The sequence below is a fragment of the Felis catus genome, chromosome B4 (genome assembly GCF_018350175.1).
Source record: "Felis catus isolate Fca126 chromosome B4, F.catus_Fca126_mat1.0, whole genome shotgun sequence".
NCBI lineage: Eukaryota > Metazoa > Chordata > Mammalia > Carnivora > Felidae > Felis > Felis catus.
The window spans coordinates 27,784,336-27,805,719 of record NC_058374.1 but is presented as its reverse complement, the minus strand read 5'-3'; the positions used below and the strand labels follow the sequence as shown (position 1 = coordinate 27,805,719).

The 21,384-nt window shown below is 46.2% G+C and overlaps 1 protein-coding gene across 3 annotated transcripts in view; it reads right to left on the bottom strand.

Annotated features, from left to right (window-relative positions):
- Window positions 1-21,384, bottom strand: part of JCAD (junctional cadherin 5 associated) — an 82,580-nt gene that overhangs the window by 38,276 nt on the left and 22,920 nt on the right. For 2 of the 3 annotated variants that reach the window (XM_023256492.2, XM_023256493.2), the window contains exon 1: window positions 4,150-4,289. The gene's annotated coding sequence lies outside the window, so the exon portion shown is untranslated. Of the gene's footprint in view, window positions 1-4,149; window positions 4,290-19,172; window positions 19,257-21,384 lie in introns of those variants that run through there. The other variant, XM_003988202.6, reaches the window with a different exon arrangement.

Here is a 21,384-nt window from a genome sequence, read left to right as displayed (position 1 = left end):
CACACGCTGTTGTTACCATACCACAATACTGTGATGACCAGCTCTTGTCGGGGCACTCAAGTTGTTAAAATCTTCTCCACATAAAAAGCATATTTAATCTGTGAAGTAATAATTTCAGTATGGCAACCATTCCTGAGTTAAGTTTCTTTAGGGTGACAAAAAAAAAAAAAAAAAAAAGGAGGTGGAAAACTTGGGTCTCAGATCAAAAGGACTTCTGGAATGCTAATCTTGCTGGGTTGGGTCGGTGTTAAGGCACTGATTCCAAAACAGAGAGAGACAAGGGAAACAAAGTACCAAATGTTATGCACTTTATTTTTTTCATAAATATTATCTCTTCTAACTTCTTTTTTGTCTTTTCCCCCAAGACCTGAGTGAACACACACACACACACACACACACACACACACACACACACACGCTCCCGTCTTCTCTTTCACCTCTACGTTCGGTCACACAATTATTGCTTTGGTGACCCCGCCCCCTTTTTATGAGACCCTAAGTACCTCATTAACATTTCTGAAAGATTAGTGGTCATTAAGAAAAGGAGTGAAATTGGATAAGATTTTTTAAATCTTCTGGAATTTCTGGCTATTTGCGAAAATAACCATAAAACTTAGACTAGAATTTAATCCCACTACCAACATGCATGTCAAACTCCACATGTAAAGATTCCTGGAATGGTCTATTAAACTTAGAACACACTAGTTTTCTTTGAAAATATCTTGAGAACAAAAGAGCCAAGGTTTTATAATAATGTTAAAGTTTAAATCATTTCATAAAACTCGTAAATTATTTTCTAATTGCAAAAGTCATGTAAAGTTATTCTAGAAGTAAACGCTGCAAAATTCAGTGTTGAAGAAAAAAGAGTTCCCAGTAACCCCACTGTGCCAAGAGATAACCACCAACAGTTCGGTTTCTATCTCTCCTATTCTTTGTATACATGCAGTTGCTTTCTCACTCTCCTTTTTTTTTTTTTCTTCTTCGAAATGTATCTTGGTGTCTCTTCATTCTTTCATTTACGTACAGAAGAAACAAGCTTATAGGTAAGCTACAGACAGATCACCAACAAGCAGCAACTTACAAGGATATTTCATGGTCTAATAATTAATCTTTACTAGTTTAGCCTGCCTGTGCCCAACTATATTATCTACAGAAAGTTTTTGGAGAATATATTTAAAGAAAGTAAAGGTAACAGTCCAAATTCTAAACAAGATACCACAAATTTAAATCAAGATAACTGACGTTTCAGTATCAGGGCAGTTCCTGTATTTTTTACATGACTGTTAGTGGTTAAAGGATATATCAAAGTACTGGAGACCCATCTGCCCCCCCCCCCCCCCCACCCCAGGCTGCTGGCCTTACCAAGTAAGTGTCCCTCAGCACTCCTTAAGTTGGTAAGCTCTTGGAACAAAACACAGCAGCAAGGTTTTAATGAGTGAGAGAACCCTTCCCATCCAAAAGGTGAAAAACAACATCTGTTACCAAAAAAGTAAGTAAATAAATAAATAAAAAGAAAACAGCGGTAATGGGATCAACGATAGACCTAAAGGATTTCAGAGGCATAGTCTTCGCTTATCAAAATCAAAACCACAACAGAACAATTGTTTCAACGCAACACTCTGTGTTCTAAACTCTCTCTAGATTAATTAGCGTGAAATCCCGCCAAGCTCATTAAGGGAGAAATTCTGGACTCCTACAGCATGACTGGTGTTTACTGTCCTCCCAAACTACAGGACTCTCCAACAAGGACAATGGGAACTTGGCGGAACCACAGACTTCTGGGCTGTCTTTACTGATAGCATTTCTAGTTTATTTTTAAGCTGCATTTAAAAAAAATTATAGTCCAAGGATCTTTTCAGATTTGGGTGTTTTTTTTTTTAAATGAAAAACTGGTCCTTATTTACTCTCCTTGTGTACCTCCAATCTCCAGTTACATTTTATAGCTATTGAACAATAAGCCATATGCCTCTGGAGTCTGTGACAACTCAGATGCGTTATTAGCTAACTCTGATTAGCTTGTCAAGTCCTCCAGAGCATGTGAACACTCGGGCACTTTAAGTTGCATCCCAAGGAGGTAGAAAGACAAAAAAATTTTGGTTTGTTTTTTTTCTTCTTTTTTTTCCTGGCACAGGCTTTCTCCGCCCATCCAATCCCCTTAAATCTCTTGGGCCTGCCAAGGGCCTGACCTTCCATTCTCTGGAGCACAGGGTGAAGTTTGCCAGGAGGAAGGCCCAGCAGATTAAGGCCTCTGTTCAACAAATATTTGCTCACCCACTCTTGTGGGAGTGAAAACTGTTTGCTACAAGTTGCCTCCCCAGAGTAATAGTTAGGGACCTGCAGGATGCCTGTTTAGTTGGTGGCTAAGAATTAGACACCTAATAGCAAGGTAAATAGAAAGTTCAAACCCACACAACATTATGAAAAACCACATGAATTTACCAAATTCCCAATTTCACATGAAAACCATCACAATTCTCCTGAAATAGAATCCGCATATGAGTTCCAAAACACTATACACGCTTGCCTTGCCAAAGGGCCATAATCCAGTCATCTTAACTTCTAAAACTGCCTGACTCAAGGCACTGTTTTCCTGAAGTTTTACCTGCATAGCCTGTGACCACTCAGTTTTGAATACTGAGTCTGCCATTTTTGTCTAAGTATTTCTGGCAGCCTGACCCCTCCCACCCCATCTTCCAACCCTCATCTCAAATCCCTAGGATGTCTGTTCTTTGCAAATCTGAAAAGACAAAAAGCCAGAGAAGGAAGACCTGAAGATGCAACACACACACACACACACACACACACACACACACACCCTTGAAATTGTGTGGTCCACATTACTCCATCCGTCTCCCTAAGACAGGCCAGGCAACTAGACTAAGGGAGGGGGAGGTGAGCATGGGGGTAGAGGGAGGAGATGCCGGGGATGGCCCTGAGGGTGGCAGGGTGTGTGTGTTGGGAGGGGGAAAGGGAGGGTGATCTGCCTAAGCTAATTCCCCAAAGTCCTCTGCTCCTAGAGAGCACGGATGAGCAAGGAATGGGGCATGACCAGGTCGGGCTGGCGAGGAGTTCTCATTTTTCTTTTTTCCAGTAGTGAAATCACAGCTCCTTTCTCAAAACCCCAGAGGAACCCAAGGGGGCTGGGCTGCTACCTCCAGGGACAAGGACCAAGAGCGGTGCTGAACCTCACTGCGGTCAGGGCATCTAGGCAAACCCGGGCATTCTAGGGTGAACTGATGGCGACGGGGGTGGGGTGGGGGTACTCAGGAGATCCAAGTGCGAAGACCCGGCGCAGGCAGGCAGGCTCCAGATCCCATAAACGAGCTGATTAACGAGATTTACAGCACTCTCAGGCGGGGCTCTTTCCTTTCTCCCACCCTTTTCTCTCCCCCCCTCCACCCCCAACTTAACCACCAGCAGCCGGGGAGGCCCGGCAGCCCCGGGCAGTTGCTGGGAAGCAGCGGCGATTAGCGCCCTAATCCCGGGTCCTGACCCGGCAAAGCGGTGGGCGCGGAAGGCCGGGCGGAGACCCGAGCAGGGAGCGCCGGGCGCGGCAACGAGCTCCCAACGTCCCGCGGGCAGGTCCGGACTGCCGGGGGGGGGGGGGGCGGGTAGGGTGCCACCGTGGGAACCGGGGACCTCGGAGACTCTGAGCAGCGGCTGTCAGTTCCTGGGGTGCTGTCCGCGAAGTCGGGGCGCGCAGGCGAAAGAGCGGACTGGCCGGAGCCGGGCCGGCGGGGAGGACGCCTAGAGCCGAGGCAGCGACCCCCGCCGTTCCGGGCCCTCCCCGCGAAAGGGGCCGAGCGAGCGCTAACGCCAGCCGCGGCCCTCGGCGCGAGACCCGCGAGTCCCGCACCCGGGCTGGGCACCTGAGGGGCGCGGACGCCCCCTCCCAGCAAAAGCGAACGCTCCCTCACCCCGAGGCTGCGGGCGTGCGGCCCGCGGCGGCCGGGCCGGGCACTGTGTGGGACGCCCGGGGCGGGGGTGCGGACGCCCCCCAACGCCGGGGGAGGCTCGCACCGGAGCAACGTCCGGGCTGGAGAAGTTGGGGGCGCGCGCGGGAGGCTGGGGGCGAGGCCCGCGTAGCGCCGTGGGAACGGGCCAAATGGGCGGCGGGAGTCAGGAGGGGTGAGACACACCGGGACTTACCGAGCGGCTCCCTCATGCTGCCCCGCGCCGCCGCCGCCGCCGCCGCCGCTCCGGCCGGCCGGGGACCAGCGCGACCCGCCCCGCTTGCAGCCGCCGCGGCGGAGCATGCCCGGAGCCGCCGCCGCCCGCCCCACCCACCGCCCGGCCTCGCCCCGCCTACATCTCCGCCCACCGCCCGGCCTCGCCCCGCCCACATCCCCGCCCGCCGCCCGGTCTCGCCCCGCCCACATCCCCGCCCACCGCCCGGCTTCGCCCCGCCTATATCCCCGCCCCGCCCGCTAGGCGAACTCCAGGCTCTGGCTCTTTCCGCGGGAGGGCGGCACCCGAGTAGGGTGCCTAGCTCACCCGCCTGGGGTGGGCCCTGCGTGGGTGGGTCTCCCCAGAGGTACAGGTGACTGGACCTTCTCTCTCTTTCCCTGTCACTTAGGTTTGAGCGGCTTCAACCCTGTGCGAATGTCCACACACACACACACACACACACACACATACATACAAAACAAAAATATTCGTATACAGATGCACACACTCGTATATAATTACGCAAAGATGCACATAAACACACCCATATGCAGTCACACACAGATGCATACAAACACCCTCATTCGGTCACAGACAAACCCACACACATATGCACACATATACACACTCACACAAAGACACACGTACAACACAGACACACACAAACACCCATACACACGCACTTTCAGAAAAACACAATCATGGAAGGTATGAGGAGCAGTAAATAATGCCGGGGACAACAGCTTAGTGCTTGGGATTTCCTCGTTTAAAAAAAGACCTCTAAGAGCCTTAGCTATAGGCTGGAGACTTAGAGGCCAGTTAGTTTATCCTCTCTTGTGATAGATGAGGAAACTGAGGCTAGGAGTAGGATTTGCCTAAAGGCAAGAGTAAGGAGGAGGTCAGAGGGAGAGTTCAGAGCAGAATGAACAATTATTCGTAGCCCACTCCACGTTTCCCTGGCAGCAGTGATTAGACCACTGCCAGGTCCACTCAGGGGCAAAAGTCCTTGTACTTTGGAGAGTAGAGAAAAGACATGAAGCGTTCAAGTTTGCTGATGAGTTGGAGAGAGAGAGAGGGTGTTGGCTAAGTCAAGTCCAAGGGGCAAGCATGGATGGCAGAGCAGACTGGAATCCCTGCAGAATTTTTAGGAAACCTCTTAGCCACACCGTGGATTTAGTGTCAGAACAGCATTAACACATGAAGCTGTTTGCACTGTCACCATGGGCGACCCCGGTCCGAGGATTGTTTTCTTTTGATCCTCACTACCGGGACTGGGGCTCAGGGAGGCACACAGAAGTTGCAGAATCAGGCCAAAGACCCTTGCCCTTAACGCTGACTATGGAAGAGTATATAGGCCAAGAGAGCAAAAGAGCTAAACACACTGGAAAAGAGAAACAATCAAATCCGATGCTGTGTGTGTGTGTGTGTGCGTTATCTACCACACATCAAGCATACAGGGGAGATGGTGCAGACAGGGCAGCGTGATCAGGTGCTCAAGGAAGAAGGTGTGGATCCTGATTTGGGGTACTTCTGCCACTTTCTAGATGTATCACTTTACTTCTGCCCACTTCAATTTCCTCTCTAACAAAATGGGGATAATGACAGTGTTCACCTCCTAGGAAATGAGAATTGAAGGAGGTAAGTAAGGCCTTTTGAGCACTCAGCATAGTCCTGGCACATAGTGAAAATGTAGAAAGTGGCAGCCCCTACCATGGAAAGTTCTGTGGGCTGGAGCCGGCAGGGGAGGCATTCTGGGAGGGCACCCTGGAGGACAGGTGGGTTGTGTCTAGGCAGAGGCAAAGGGTATCATCTCCAGGCTGGAGGAGTTAAGATGAGAAAAAAAGACAATGAATCGCAGAGGCTTTTCTGGAAAATCATAATCATACACAGTGGTGACATTGCTTCTTGCCATAAACACATCTTTCAGGGACAGAGTGCTTCAGTGACATACAATTCCCATTTGTCCTCAATTTGTCAAATCAATGAAATAACTTCTTCTTCTTCTTGTGGAATGCCTATACGTGCCCAGCACTATGCAGACACATATGGAGCTCAATATTCCTGCGAGATCATTTATCAGCCCGAAAACTGATTAGAACAATGTTATATTGTTGGGTTTCTGGGTCACCCCTGCAGAAGTTTTATAATGTCACTGAAATGCTATATAGTTGCAGTAGAGAAAACACGGAAGCAATACCAGCAACTAGGCTAAACATACCTAAATAAAGTTTAATAAGAAATTGTGTCTCAGCAGAAAGGTTGGTAAAGGCAGATTTCATTAGAGGAAGGTAATGAGATTGAGATACTGTAGATTCTGAAGAAGATGACGGTGCAATTTCAAAGATTTTTGTGGTTTCTGAGCACTGGCTCTTTATCATGACAACCTCATTTCAAGATGTTTTGCCTCCCTCTTTCTCCAGCACTGATGTGTCACCAGCCCTGTTCTATTGCTTCCCAACCATGACTAAGGCCATTTCAAATGAACAAGCAAATGAAAACATGAGGATAGAAGGTGGTGGAGGGGCTGGAGAGCGAGGAGAAAGGTGGGAGGTAAGAAGGAGGTAAGGTTGAAAAGATACATGAGTACGAGTAGGTAGTTGTCTGAGTTACAAAGGGGAGGGTGGTGCTTCCCCGGATGAGGATGAAAGTTGGTGAGGTCCATCCGTTGGGCAATTTGCCACACTGGTGACCGGGGCATAGACACGAGGTGGTGGACAGGATATGTGAGAAGCCAGCTGTACATACGCATGTATGCATATGTTGGCGGTTATGATTTTAGAGGAGAGGAAATTTCTTCGTAAGTCAGGATTTTGTCGCTCAGAAACCACCTGTGTAAGTTTTATTTTGACTGTAAGAAGAGTCACGTTCCTTCTCCTCATTGCCACCCACCCCACTTCTGTGCAACTTCAGTCACTTGTTCCTACCTACTTGATTCGGGGAGGTTTAAACACAGGACAAAAATATCTATCTGCTGCTTATGGGATATGTGATATAAAATATGATTGAAAACAACTTTGAGCGTGATGCTGTTAGAAACCCAGCACCGGCTAGGGAACGTGAGCCAGATTCCAGCCCCAGGTGCCCAAATGTCTCCGCCTTTCTCTGAGTCCTGGAGAAGGGATTTCACAGACTCAGGAAGGAACTTGGATTATTGAGTCATCAGGGCAGATGTGCGATGACCAGAGAAAGAATGCTTAATGGCCTCTTAAGAAAAAAAACGAAAAAAAAAAAAAAAAAACCCTTGTTTCTTTAACTCCTTGCCTTTTCAAGGACCTAGAATAACCCTCTTCCCTCCTTGCTTTAGGGCTCTTTTGTGATGACCTAATATACGGTTTCCTTTCGTTGACTTAGATATTCTTTGATGTTTTTCTGAGTTTGAAAAACACTACCAGTTCTCATTTTTTAAAGATTAATGTCCTTGATAAAATCTTGAATCCTTCTCGTTGGCTTGTACTAAAAGTCAGACAATGAGTATTATACAAAAACTACAAAAGGTTTTATGTCAACAAGTGCTAATAAACCTTATATATTTTTTTAGATACTGACATGGTCTATATTAATTCAGAGGCTATTCTGCATAATTATTTTTAGCCCTAAACTGGAAATCTGTTTCTCAAACTGCATTCCACGGACCACCTAATTTCAGATTAATGTTGGGTTTGACTGGAAGCCGAATATCTGGTCCTCATCCACGTCGGACACAATCAGAATTTCTAATTACCGCAGTTGGGACCCAGGAATCTGTACTCTTAAAGTGAATGTCCAGTAAAGGTCCAGATGATTCTTACACAAATAAAATTTGAGAAGCAAGAATAGAGCACAAGAAATAGAAAGAGTGTGTCAAAACCTAACAGAATGATAGGCACGGCTCAGGTCATGATCTCACAGTTCGTGAGTTCGAGCCCCGCGTCGGGCTCTGTACTGGCAGCTCAGAGCCTAGAGACTGCTTCAAATTCTATGTCTCCCTCTCTCTCTGCTCCTCCCTGGCTCATGCTCTGTCTCTCTCTCCTTCAAAAATAAATAAAAACATTTTAAAAAAATTAAAAAAAAAACAAAATACAGTAGTCATCAACATCATTGTATGATGGTGAAGAATGGTACAGCGATGCCCCCTGTGAATAAAATGCAATAGATGTTTGTTAACTGTTGACTTAGAAGATTTGGCATCAACCCAGACAGAAAATTGACAATCCTGGGGATTAAGAGAAGAATAACAAATATTTTTAATCACATACCTTCACTCTAAGGAGAATGAATCTGCATGGTTATTGCATAAGAAAAATCATTTTTAATCATTTGCTATCTCTTTGTTGGCTTTTTTCCTCCATGAGGCTACACATTAATGGGAAACAGCCTAGCTCTGCCTCTCTCCCAAGCCCTGTCGCCACCCTAGCAAAGGGTTCTGTTTACTAGTGGTTGACAGAACATTCCAAGCATCCCCCTGCCTGCAGTCTGCGATTCTTTCCCAGATTCATTAAGGAAACCTTGTTTTCCTGTCCTCCAGGGAGTGACAGTGGCTGGCTGGGATCCCACTGGTAGAAGGGAGATGCACACGTGACTTCAAAAAGACAGTGATGTGGCCGACATCAGAGTGGTCCAGACATGGGCAGCCCTGAGCCGCCTCTCTTGCCATCACATACCAGCTAATCAGGGATCAACTAAAAACAACTCTAGCATTTTCTTTAACCTGTACAACTTCTTGGGGCACCTGGGTGGCTCAGTCGGTTAAGCGTCCCACTTCGGCTCAGGTCAGGATCTCATGGTCCGTGCTCAAGCCCCGCGTCGGGCTCTGGGCTGACAGCTCAGAGCCTGGAGCCTCCTTCGGATTCTGTGTCTCCCTCTCTCTCTCTCTGCTCCTCGCCCACTCATGCTCTCTCTCTCAAAAATAAATAAACATTAAAAAAAACCATATGACTTCTTATTAAAAAATGGGAACTATGTGAACAAAAAGGATACAAGCTGGTTACCAACATTCATTGAAAAAAAATGCAATGCTTCCATTGGGGGAGAGAATGACATATTGGCCTCTTATTAAGGTGGCAATGGCTAGCAACACAAAAAGGACACCGACTTGGGAGGGAGAGGTGTGAACTACCTTTCATTTAATGTTTCTTTTCTTTTCTTTTTTTTTTTTTTTTAGTTTATTTGTTTAATTTGAGAGCAAGAGAGCACACGCAAGAGCGTGCAGGAAGGGCAGAGAGAGAGGGAGAGAGAGAATCCCAAGCACCATCAGCACAGAGCCCAACACATGCCTCAAAGTCACAAACAGCAAGATCATGACCTGAGCCGAAATCAAGAGTTGGATGCTAAACCTGACTGAGCCACCCAGGCGCCCTCATTTAATATTTCTTATGTGCCAGGTACTTGCTAGGTCTTGACTTGTTGTCTTTCACGTACATAAGGGCAGCATTTGTTACCAGGGTGCTCTGATTTTGAAGAAGTGCTCCTAGTTGAGTGTTGAAGATATCGGAAATCTCCCATGTAAGAAAGCTTTCTATGTCTTGCTTGAACAAGCTTGCTTGTTCGCCTCTGTGAAACTTCTCTAGCATCTTGTTTAAGCTCTTGGTACAGCATTGATCGTGGCATGCCTTGCATTTGCTTCATCAACCCATGTGTTTAGTTCAGCTACTAGATTCTGAGTTCCTAGTGGAAGGGATTGTCCCCTTCCACTAGGATCATCCCCATCCTAACCGTGTTTTCTTCACCCTTCTGCTTGTCTATTTGGCATCTACCAATCACAGTACAGGGCCAACCTGATGGCCATGGTTGTTTACAACCCCCTGGTGACGTAGAGCCCATCCTCTAAACCACCTCCTTATCTACCTGTCACACACCAAGTCAGTGTCTTCCCTGACCTAATCATCCCAGGTAGCCCCTTTCCTCTCCACCTGCCTCAAAACCTACTAGAGTTATTCAAACCAGCGGACCCTCCGCTGATTCCCCAGCCCTGCCTTGCCTTTTGCACAGAGACCTCAGTAAAGGCTGTGGTCTGTGCTTTTCTCTTGCTTCTTTCTGCCTCCTGATGGACACGGGTGCTTCCCCCTGTGGTCCAGCATGGCGTGCCATGCCTGTTTCTAGGGGAGCAGTGAGTGACTTGAAACTTTTCTTTCATTTGTTTTGAGAGAGCATGCATGTGAGTGGTGGGGGTAGGGGGAGGTTGGTCAGAGAGAGAGGGAGACAGAGGACCCAAAGTAGGCTCTGGAGCTGACAGCAGAGAGCCCAATGCGGGGCTTGAACTCACGAACCACAGATCATGACCTGAGCCGAAGTCAGACGCTCAACCGACTGAGCCACCTAGGTGCCCGGGAACTTTTCTTCCAATGGTACTTACATCTTCAGGTTGTCACTCAGTCACCTTTATAAATTAAGACCCAGGTACAAATCAGTCCCGCTGTTTACCACAACCGAGCACCATACCTTTGGCAGCTAGATGAAACAGCTCTCTGTTGAATTGAATTGGTGAGTACCTCGGAAATGAAGAGCGATCATTTAAACTCACACTGTGCAAATACAAAGTTGTAAATCCTCGCCATACGAATGGGGTCAAAACACTTAGGTGAGGGCTAAGGGTTACCACAGGAAAAATGGCTGGCCAGCACTTTGAGAAAAGGGCTAGGTTTTCTTGAATTATTTCTGTCTGTGTTAAATCTGTTTGGAGTTTTGCTTTTGCTTTTTCCGTGTTCTGTCTTAAAAACAGCTTACTCTCCTCAAACTCTGTTGATGAGCCTTTCAAGTACCTGGGTGACATAGAGATCAGGCAGATTGCATGCTATTTGTGTCTTTGGTGTAATCCAACAGAAATTAAATTTTCTAAAAGCAGGCAATATACAACATGCAAATAAGAGAGGGCAAAGGGAATAATCAGTAGTTTGTAGGAAGGCAACAAACAGACATGAAACATAATTCAGGGAAAAGAAAATAAATTGGCGGAAGCCAGCCTTGCATCAACAGTAGTTAAAAAGTAGCCCAGCGTCTCATTTGGCTAGAACATTGGTTAGCAAGTTCCAGAATAGTTACTGCTGTGTTTCTTTTGTAACCCACCCTCCCCTGATAACCGGGTTCATTTTTCCCCAGTCTTTGCTGATAAGGCCCCGCAAGGCTCTCCATTCCTGCAAGTGCCATCACTGGGGCCTCTCCTGCATGGGGACCAGGAGCACATTTTCTTGGCGAGAGGCCGAACTGAGTGCCTCTCTCAAGACGGCAGGAACTGCATGTACTTTCTAGTTTTCTCAAACTAGTGAATGTATTCATTCTTTGTCTACACATTTTTATAGTCTTCCCTATAGTTCTTGATGCCTGGAATGTGCATCAGACCTTTAGCTGAAACCACCAAATACCTGAAGGTTACCATAACTAACCAGTCCCAGATGTAGTATTAAATCCAGTCCTATTCTCCCCCCTTCTCTATACAGCATACACTGGAGCTATAATATTATACATTCTTGGAACAGATGATATTCATAAACACAACGACTATCCTTTCCAGAGAGCCCTGCCTTATCCGTGGTCAAGGGCCACCTGCTTATTTTATCGGGGGCCACCTGTTTACCAGTAGGCACGCCTACTGATGAGGTTATGATGGATTTTGTACGTTGAAGGATTCATTTAAAATGTAGAAGAACATTCCTAGTTATGAATTCTTCACGGCTACGCCTCAGTAAATTGTTCCATTTTATCTATCTATCTATCTATCTATCTATCTATCTATCATCTATCCAGCTGTCCTAACGAACTGTAGTGTGAACAGGGCACTAACACGGGGGGGAATGGGAATGTTGGCAGACCGAAGAGCGTGAGGACAAAATAATGTTGAAGTGGTTGCGGGATGGTAAGTCTGATTTTCAGTCATTTGATGGAAAATCGTAGGGTCTTCGTAACTACATTTAAAGGAACGTATTTAAATGTTAAAAGACAGGGGCACCTGGGTGGCTCAGTTGGTTGAGTGGCCGACGCTTGATTTTGGCTCAGGTCATGATCTCATGGTTTGTGAGTTCGAGCCCCACATCGGGCTCTGTGCTGATGGTGCAGAGCCTGCTTGGGATTCTCTCTGGCCCTCTCTCTCTAAAAGTAAATAACAACATTTAAAAAGAATATTTTAAAAAGTTAGAAGACAGGTAGATTTCCTTAGAGGCAGATTTGAGGCTAATATAAAGACAGTAAGAAGGATCCCCACAGACACCAACATATCTTTGCTTTGGGAAGACAGAATGCTCTCTTCTTTCGCAGAAAGGCGGGTGCCATGAAACCTCTTTAAGTTCACAGCTAACTCCTGCTGCTGAGTTACGTCTATTTATTTAACACTCCCGTTTTCCAGGTTACGTGCTATGTTTTGTACTCCTTGCTATGGCAGACACTATTTCTACTAACATCTCCGAATAAGTGCGTGCCTTCTGCAGCCTTCCTATGTGCACGAAGTCCTCTTCATCACCCCAGATTGTGAGTTTCTTAATGGCCAGATACCTGATGACGACTGCCATTCACAACATAAACCACTAAGCTTAGAAATGTCATCGTCCGAATCTGTTGAAGTATGAATTGGTGAAGTTATGGGCCGTTTGGAAAAGAACAGGTGGTTAGCTGTCATTGGCCAGGAACATGGAGGCGGGGCCCAGAAACCTGCCTTAAAACAAGTTCCCTGATTCTAATGAGCACCAAAGTTTGCGAGCCACAGCTTGTGACCTGGCCTGATATTAACCTGCTACTACTCACAGTCTCCCGGTACCACCTCTTGGCTGGCTCTGTAGGTCTCATTAACTGCAAAGGGACCGGCTGCCCCCCTGGGGGAGCTGAATGCATTCCCAGTAAAAGTGCCTCCCAATTCCCCTGCTTGTCAGGAGGTAACAAAACCTGAAGGAGGAAATACTTGGGCTCCAGAGTCAGACAGACTTGGGTTGGATGCACATCTTGCTGTTTATGAATTGTGCACCTTTAGGGAAATCGGTTCTCTGAGCCTCAGTTTCTTTATGCGATATCAGAGCACGGTCTTGCTATGAGGATTAAATGAGGTATTTGGTCAGCGTCCTCAGTACAGAGTCAACGTTCCATAAATGTTAGCTGGTCTCATGCTGCCCTCTTCATCGGGTTCACAGGAGAATGAATGAGAGAAACACAGAGCACCTGGCACATCGTAGCACTCTGCAAATGACAGCTATTAGTATCATCAGTTTCTGGCCACTAAATATAACTTATGAGCACAGCTCCTTCATTTGTTGAGAGCCAAGGGAGGAAACTATTTCTAAATTCATTTGCTTTTTATAGGAAAAATGTTACAGAGATACTAGATGATTAACAAATTTTAAGAAAGACTGTTCCACTTAGCCTTTTGGATGGAAAGCCAGATTGGTGTTTCTTTCCTTCCTCCCTTCTCTCCAGACGAGAAAGTGGTATTGCAGAGAGCATGTGTATTTTAAGGTTAGACGTCCTCAAAGTGGGGTGCCTGGCTGGCTCAGCCCGTTAAGCACCTGACTCTTGATTTTGGCTCGGGTCATGATCTCACAGTTCGTAAGATTGAACCCTGAGGTTAGGCTCTGTGCTGACAGCACGGAGCCTTCCTAGCATTCTCTGTCTCCCTCTCTGTCTGCCCATCTGCTGTTTGCGTCCTCTCTCTCTCTCTCTCTCTCTCAAAATAAATAAATAAACTTCCATAAAAAAAAGAAGTCCTTCAAGCTATTGAAATAACATAAAGAATTTAGTTAAGATAGTGTGTAAAGCAGGATATTTAGAGTACCTTCATTTTTCCAGGGAGCCCGGATATCACAGGACTCCAAGAGAACACTTTAATAAAAGGACTCTCACTTAATGTAAAATATGAAGTCTCCGAGCTTAATCTGAGCATATGGCTCTGTGTGTGTGTGTAAGTGTGTATAGGGCAGTAAAAGAACTAGCTTTTAGGATTTAGAAGACCAGTTTTGGCCCAGTGACGAGAGGATGAATAAATGTGTTAGAAATCTTGACAAAAATACTGTGGACAAAATAGCCATCTGATACTAAACCAAGTATATCCTCTGAAGCCTACACGAGCAGGATACATTTACATGACTCTTCCTTTGGATATTAACACATGTCGTACCTGTGGCTGGGACATTACTTCACCGCCTTTCACCCCTTTCTTCCAAATTGGACGGGAGGGCGCCAAGCAGGCAACCGGCCAAGGTGGAAGTAAGGCAACCATATTATAAGCCCACTGAAACTTCCAGTGATTTCAAGATGAAATACTCTGATGTATCTGGGGCCAAACTCTCCGGCCTAAATATCCAGAGGAGTCAGCCTGGCTATCGGCGCCTGGCTTTTCCTGCATTCCCAGGTGGACAATCTTTCTCTTCATGTATGAGTGGGTCATGGCAGGGGTAGCTCTGGTGTGTGTATGGCTCTGCATCTGCCCAAACAACCCACGGCAACGGTTGCCAGGGAAAGACAATATCTGCAGCTGTGTGCTCACCTCCAGCTGCCAGCGATCCCCACGTGGATGAGGAATCCAAAAGGGGTGTTGGAATCCTCTGAGCAGGGTTGTGGAGGAGGAAGGTCATAGAGCATGTGTTACCCACGGCATGCCGACCATTCCCTTTACTGTATCCATCACATCCCAACACATGATGCTTCTCATATGTGAAGCAAAGCAAAAACTTGCTTGGAAGACAGACCCTCCCCCCGCCCCCCACCCCACTCCTTTCCATTTCTCACCTCAAACTAGCTCTTAAAGGCCCTGATGACTTTATTCAAATTCTGGCTGCACAAACGGGAACTCTGTGTAGACTTTGAGGCACCACCATATTCTTCCCTGGGGAGAAAGGTCTTGGAATCCAGAATGGAATGGGTTAGGGTTGTCCTAATCTCTGAAGGAAATAAATGTGCTTTGGAAATGGAAGACCTAATGCAATGCTATGAAAAAAGCCCACATGTGACAGACTCTGTTACGTGTTGCCTTCGATATGTTTTTAGTAGGATTCTTGAGGAACAACATGCTCTTCTCATTAGACCTGTTAGTCCGGTGTCATTTCACACAGCTTTGTCTCAACTCCCTGGAATGGCCTAATTGATTTCACATTCCTGTCAGTACCGATGACACTGGGTAGTTTCTATGTAATAATTGAGCTGATGGCCAGCCAAGGAGACAGAGTACCCAAGGCTTGCTACGACTTTGTTGGATTTTTGAAGCGAAGCGGTACGCCTAACCCCCTCCAGGAACTTATATTCATTCTAGATTGGAAGAAAACCCTCGCATAAAATGAAGCCAGTGTCACGTCAGAAATGCCAAACACCAAGCACTGACAGATGCCAGCCTGTCAGAATCATGCCATCAGATTACGGAGCAGCCCAGTGGAAAAATCGGAAGTGGGTAGGAGGTGGGGGAAGGTAGTCAAAAATCGGGGCAGTTGTGTTTTGCTTTTCTGACGCGTGCTCGGGGGGAAGCAAGTCCCTTGGAAGAACTGGGGTAAAAAGCAACGAAGCTGTCATGCCCATGTGTGTGCTCTGTTCTCCACAGGCTGCCACCACTGTATCCTCATTATAACACTTTGTCCCAAGCACTGCCATTTGTTCTGAATCTTCTCGACCGAGATGACAAATGGAGTTAGCCTGATGCTTCCTGGGGCATACGTGGTTTCACTTCCAATTTATAAATATGGTTCACACAGGACTTTTGGAGCACTGGGTGCCTACCCAGAAATCTGACAAGAGTTCCTTCTTTCTAGAGATAGAATGCCAATGCCTTGATTCAGTCAAAAAGAGCTACACTGTACAGGTGTTTGTTGATTGCGGAAACCACAGCTTGAGCTGAGTCTCAAAGCATCATCCTCCGAGACTGTGGATCTCATGCAGCCAGATGTGGAAACAGGGGTTCACGTTTCCCTGTTCACGTTCATCCCTGAGGGGATGCATCCCAGGGCTGTCTGGCTATCCCTTCTCGAATTTTGCAGTGCAATTGTGAAGGGCTATCTGTGTGCAGGTAGGACAATATAAGGACACACGTGTGGTCCTGGGCAGCATGGCATTGTGAATGACCAGAGTCTGTATTAGAAGGGACCGAGGGAAGGCCTGTTATCCTCAACTTCACAGTAATAGAAGTCAGCATGAGAGCAAAGCCATCATGCTTGTCAAGGGTAGAAGGGAACAAAAGACATACTCTAAGCTGGTGAGAACCAGCTGGGAAGGCTGAATTGCTCAGGCCCATGTTTTATTCATGTTAAAAGGGTTTCTCAGGGAGAGGGGAAGGCACATTCTCCAGCAGAACTTGCTTGCCCAGAAAGGCAGGCAAATACACGGACATGTATTTGATTCAACTTGAAAAAATCTAAGAAGACATTTGGAATTGTGGAGAATATTAACAAGGCGGCTGCAAGCCAGATGGAATTGTCCAGTGAAACCTGCCTCCCAGAGTCAGAGCTTCTAGTCTTCTCTGTGACAAGGTGACACCCGGGGTGTGGCTTCTTTCACAAACCCTGAGCAGAAGATGGTGTATGGAATCGGGCTGCCCTCAGCAGGGAATTGAACAGAAGACATGTACCTTTCTTTTCACCATGTTATTCATTGTTAAGCGTTATAATTCAATAGCATTAAGTACATTCACAAGGGTACACAGCCACCACCGCTGTCCATTTCCAAAGCGTCTTCGTCATCCCGAACCCTATACCTATTAAACAGTAAGTCCCCACTCATCATCCCATTCAGCGTCTGATACCCTCTATTCTATGTTCTGTCTTTAAATGTACCTATTCTAGGTGCTTCACAGAAGTGGACTCCTATAACACTCCCCATTCTGTGACTGGCTCATGTCACTTCCCATAAAGTTTTCAAGATTCCACGTTGGAGCGTGTGCCAGAATTTCATTCCTTTTTAAGGCTGAACAATAGTCCACTGGGTGTTGAGACTACCACTCGTCTCTCAGTGGACGTGGGTTGTCCCACCTTTTAACAGTTGTGAATAAGGCTGCTGGGAACACTGGTGCAGAAATAGCTGTCTGGGTGGCTCAGTTGGTTGAGCGGCGGACTTCGGCTCCGGTCATGATCTTACAGCTCGTGGGTTCGAGCCCCATGTCTCGCTCTGTGCTGACAGCTCGGAACCTAGAGCCTGCTTTGGATTCTGTGTTTCCGCCTCTCTCTGCCCCTCCCCCACTCATGATCTGTCTCTCTCTCAAAAATAAATAAACATTAAAAAAAATAGAAATAGCTGTCTGAGTCCCTGGTTTCAATTTTTTTTCAGTATGTACCTATGGGCGGAGCTACAGATTGCACGGTAACTCTATGTTTAACTTTCTGAGGAACTCCCAAACTATTTTCCACATTGGCTGAACCATTTCACAACCCCACCGGCAATAAACGGGGGTTCCAATTTCCCGCTACCATTGCCAACACTTGTTATTTTTTTTTATTTTCTTTTTTTAAAATAGCCACCGTAACGGGTGCAGAGCAGTATCTCATTGGGGTTTTCATTTGCATTCCATACTCTTAATAATTTGGTCACTGAGACAGGTATGGCTTGTCCTTTGAAATTTCAGAAGCTCGCCCTGGTCAACCAAATAGTGTCTGTGTGCAGCCTGTTTCCTGACAAATCTCGGAGCAGCTCGGCAGGGATTCCATCGTGTAACTGTCACAACCACATAGCGCACAGAGACTGATTGCAATTGTAGAAAGGCAAACATCTGAATCAAGAAAGACACTTTGCAATCCCAGTGGGCTGGATGAAGGGTTTCTTTTTTTAATACCGCGGCTTCAGAGACCTGCCATTTAGTGCAAACCAGGCAAATCACCCATCAAGCCTGTGAAGATAGTTGAAATAGATTCTCTAATGGCTGAAAAGCTAGACAAATGGTGACCATTCAGGGTTTTCTGCTTTTTGAGGGAAAAGCTGGTTGCTCTGACCCGACAGCAAGACCCATAAATTATACCTGTGATAATTGGAAAGAGCTGTATGCGGACCGATCAGTCAGAGAAGTTGCTTCTCAGGTGATTGGCCGATGGCAGCAGGCCCCTTTATACTCCTACATAAAAAGGCCACAGGACAATCGTGCATTCCTCTTTTGAACTAGATATATCAGAGCCTTTCTCCTTGGTGACCCTCAGGACGACGGCACACCCCTCATGGGGGACCGATGGGAGAACACCCAGGAGAGAAAGGGTGTGGCCAGTGCTCTTAAATACACCTTGGTAATGGGTGGTGAGATGTCCTGGTCATCTCTTTGACATGCCCCTGAAGCCGGCAACTGTACTGGGTGTGGTGGAGAGGGCGGTAAGAGCTCCTCAAATCTGGCTCCAGGCTCTAGTTGTCAGGCTCTGGTGAGGCTACTCCATTCAACACCAGTGAAAGTGCTGGTGATGCTGGTCTAGGGATCTGACTTCGTTAGTAGGTCAAGTAAGTATAGGAGCTTCTGGCTCACTGGCAGCAGAAAACAGAAAGGTACACGTGAACTTTAGAGTGAGGGAGATATTACTGTTCTAGGTGGGGCTCTTTGCGTTTCTAAAGAGGGAAATTACCAAGAGAAACAATCTGATTGGTTTACTTAATCACCATCATCTCTGGGTGGAGTGTTTGTTTTGTTTTTCCAAACCTTCTGGATTTCTGGCCATGGATTTGGCTGACCTCGTGTCAGCTCATTGACCTGCTTCCCATTGGCTGTGATGGGGATAGGGGTTTGGGCGCTGGAGGGCTAGGTCAAATGATACACAACATGGCTGCTCCCATTTAAACACTTGAGGGCAGTGGGCAGGAGGGTTTCTGGAGTATCACACCTATGCTCATAATTAACTCTGCACTTATGAAAACCAAACACTAGGACTTCACATTTGTCTCCCCTGCCTAAAACTTGGAACGGTTTCTTGAGATTATGAGAATATATTATAGAAAGAATTTAGCTCAGGTCTTACTTGCACAATTATTCCCAATTATTATTCATCATTTGTTTCATTTTTCAAACATCCCTGTCCTGAAGAATGAACAAGAGTAAAAATAATATCCATACAAATCTCTTGGCAGTAAATAAAATCTATAAGAGGGTTCCCTTAATGAGTTACCTGTGTTGAGGAGTTGAGATGTCTTTGGAATGAGTCCAGATCAAACTGATCCTCTTACTGTCCAGTGGTTCCATCTAATTGTCACTGAGTGGAAAAAAAAAAAAAATCTTGTTTTCTTTTAGGAATTCTCATCTTGGAAGAACCACCAAGTTTCTAAGCATCACTTCTGTCTTCTTGAAGATCCAGTGTTGTTTCCCCTTCTCCCCCTCCCCTGGTCCCATCTTCAAAGGGCACCCACTTCAAATGGTGCCCTCCAGTCAGTTCCTGGGGCTGGAAGCTTGGAATCCTCTTCAGCCCCTCCCTCCTCACCTCTTCTTCCCTAACAGACAGTCACCACTTTGTGTCCTTTGGACCTGTCCCTTTCGTCAACAATGTGCTGTCTGGGGCTTTGCCATTGACCTTCTTCTACTCCCTCAGATTTCCCACATAAAGCCTGGAGAACAATCTGACATAAATTGAATGCCGATCATCACCCTACTCCCGTTTGTGAACCTGTGGTAAAGCCTCTGTCGAATTCAAATCCTACATCACCCGCTTCCTATATTAAATTCCTAATCCAATGCTTCCTGGTTTATCAACCCTCTCTCCTGGGTAGGATGGCCCCACCTCTGACCACCCTCAGTCCACTGTGCTAGGCCCACTCTCCTCTCTGCCTTTCTACAGGCCAAGGCTTCTTCTGGAATGCTCCCATCATCATCGCCCTGCGGGCCCCCTTTGATTACAATTCCAGCAGCAATGCCCAGGTCTGGACACACTGAGGCTTTCCTTTAACTCTCTCCTCTGGCTCAGCCCATATCTTCTTCTCTGTGGCGCCTGTTGCCCAGCTGTTTCCCTAAGCTCCTCTCCCACCAGACAGGACTCTGTAGGCTTACGGAAAGAGGAAAACAAATTCTCTTTTCACCGGTGCAGTCCTGCTTTAAAGTTGTATCACGCATTGTTCGTAATCCAACTTCCCTGAAGAACAATAGAATGTATCCTCGCTGCAGCCCAAACCTCCTTACTGCTGACCACCCATAGCTCCCCAGGTGAAGGCAGGGATCGAACTCACGAACAGCGAGATCATGACCCGAGCCAAAGTCGGATGCTCAACCGACTGAACCAGACACCCCTATTTTGACATTTTATACATCAGTCAGGCATCTTTTTTTGGTTTAAGATGACAAAAACCCAGTTCGAACTAGCATTGCCATTATCAGGGATGTAGTTGGATCACGGGGTTGAAGAAAAGGTAGACAAACAAGTTGGGTAGGTTAAGGCATGGAGTTGAACCAGAACCTGGGATTCAAATGCCAGCAGGTACCATGGTAGTACCAGTGTTCCTCTAACTAGAAAAGAGACCAGTATCACAGAAGCACATCCCTGAAAAGATGGCACGCAGCCGCTGTGTAGCAGCTCCTGGAATCAGCAGACCCTTGTTCGCAAGCTCTATCTAGTAATATCACCTCAAGCATTGCCTGCAATTGTGTTGCAACAAAATGTTCTTTTAGTTTTCGGGGATATCATATGTGTGCATGGCGAGGATTTGGCGGATGTATCAAATTTATTTGCTACAATTTCCACGTGGCCACATTTGTTTAAATGTTACACCTTTGAAGTCAAAGTGTAATTGTGTTTTTGCCTTTTTCTTAGAAACGAATAATTCTGAATATATATATTTATACATCTCACACATAATGGTGGTGATAGAAACCTTTAAAAGTTCCATGAGCAGATGGTAGTTTTAGAACAAAACAGATCCATTAGCTGTCAAATGCAGCTTCCTGAAGGATGAAAAATAGAGTCAGTTCTCAGGTACTGCTAAGAAAAGCTCTCACTTACTCTAATCCCTTAGGATACGGATTCTTTTGTAAAAATTTTGCTATGGGACGACTATGACAATTTGCTCTTAAGGAATGTCACAAAATGCAAAAAAAAAAAAAAAAAGGCTTTTGATCAAATGGTCTGAAACTTAATTCAATATGTGTTTTAGAAGATGATGCAGTTGATTCCAGACCAATTCCAGGTGCACATTTCCAGGGGTCTCCAGAAATGTATAGTTTTCCTGTCCCCATTTGTAGAAATGTTTTCTCTCTTATAGTAAGCATAAGAAGGAGGGGAAAAAATAATCTCCTATTTTACAAAAGTAGAGTTTTCTAAAATTGGTGAAACCTTCAGAAGTGATTACAAGCAAATTACTTGTCTAGGGTCCGATAATGGTTTAGAGGTAGACCAG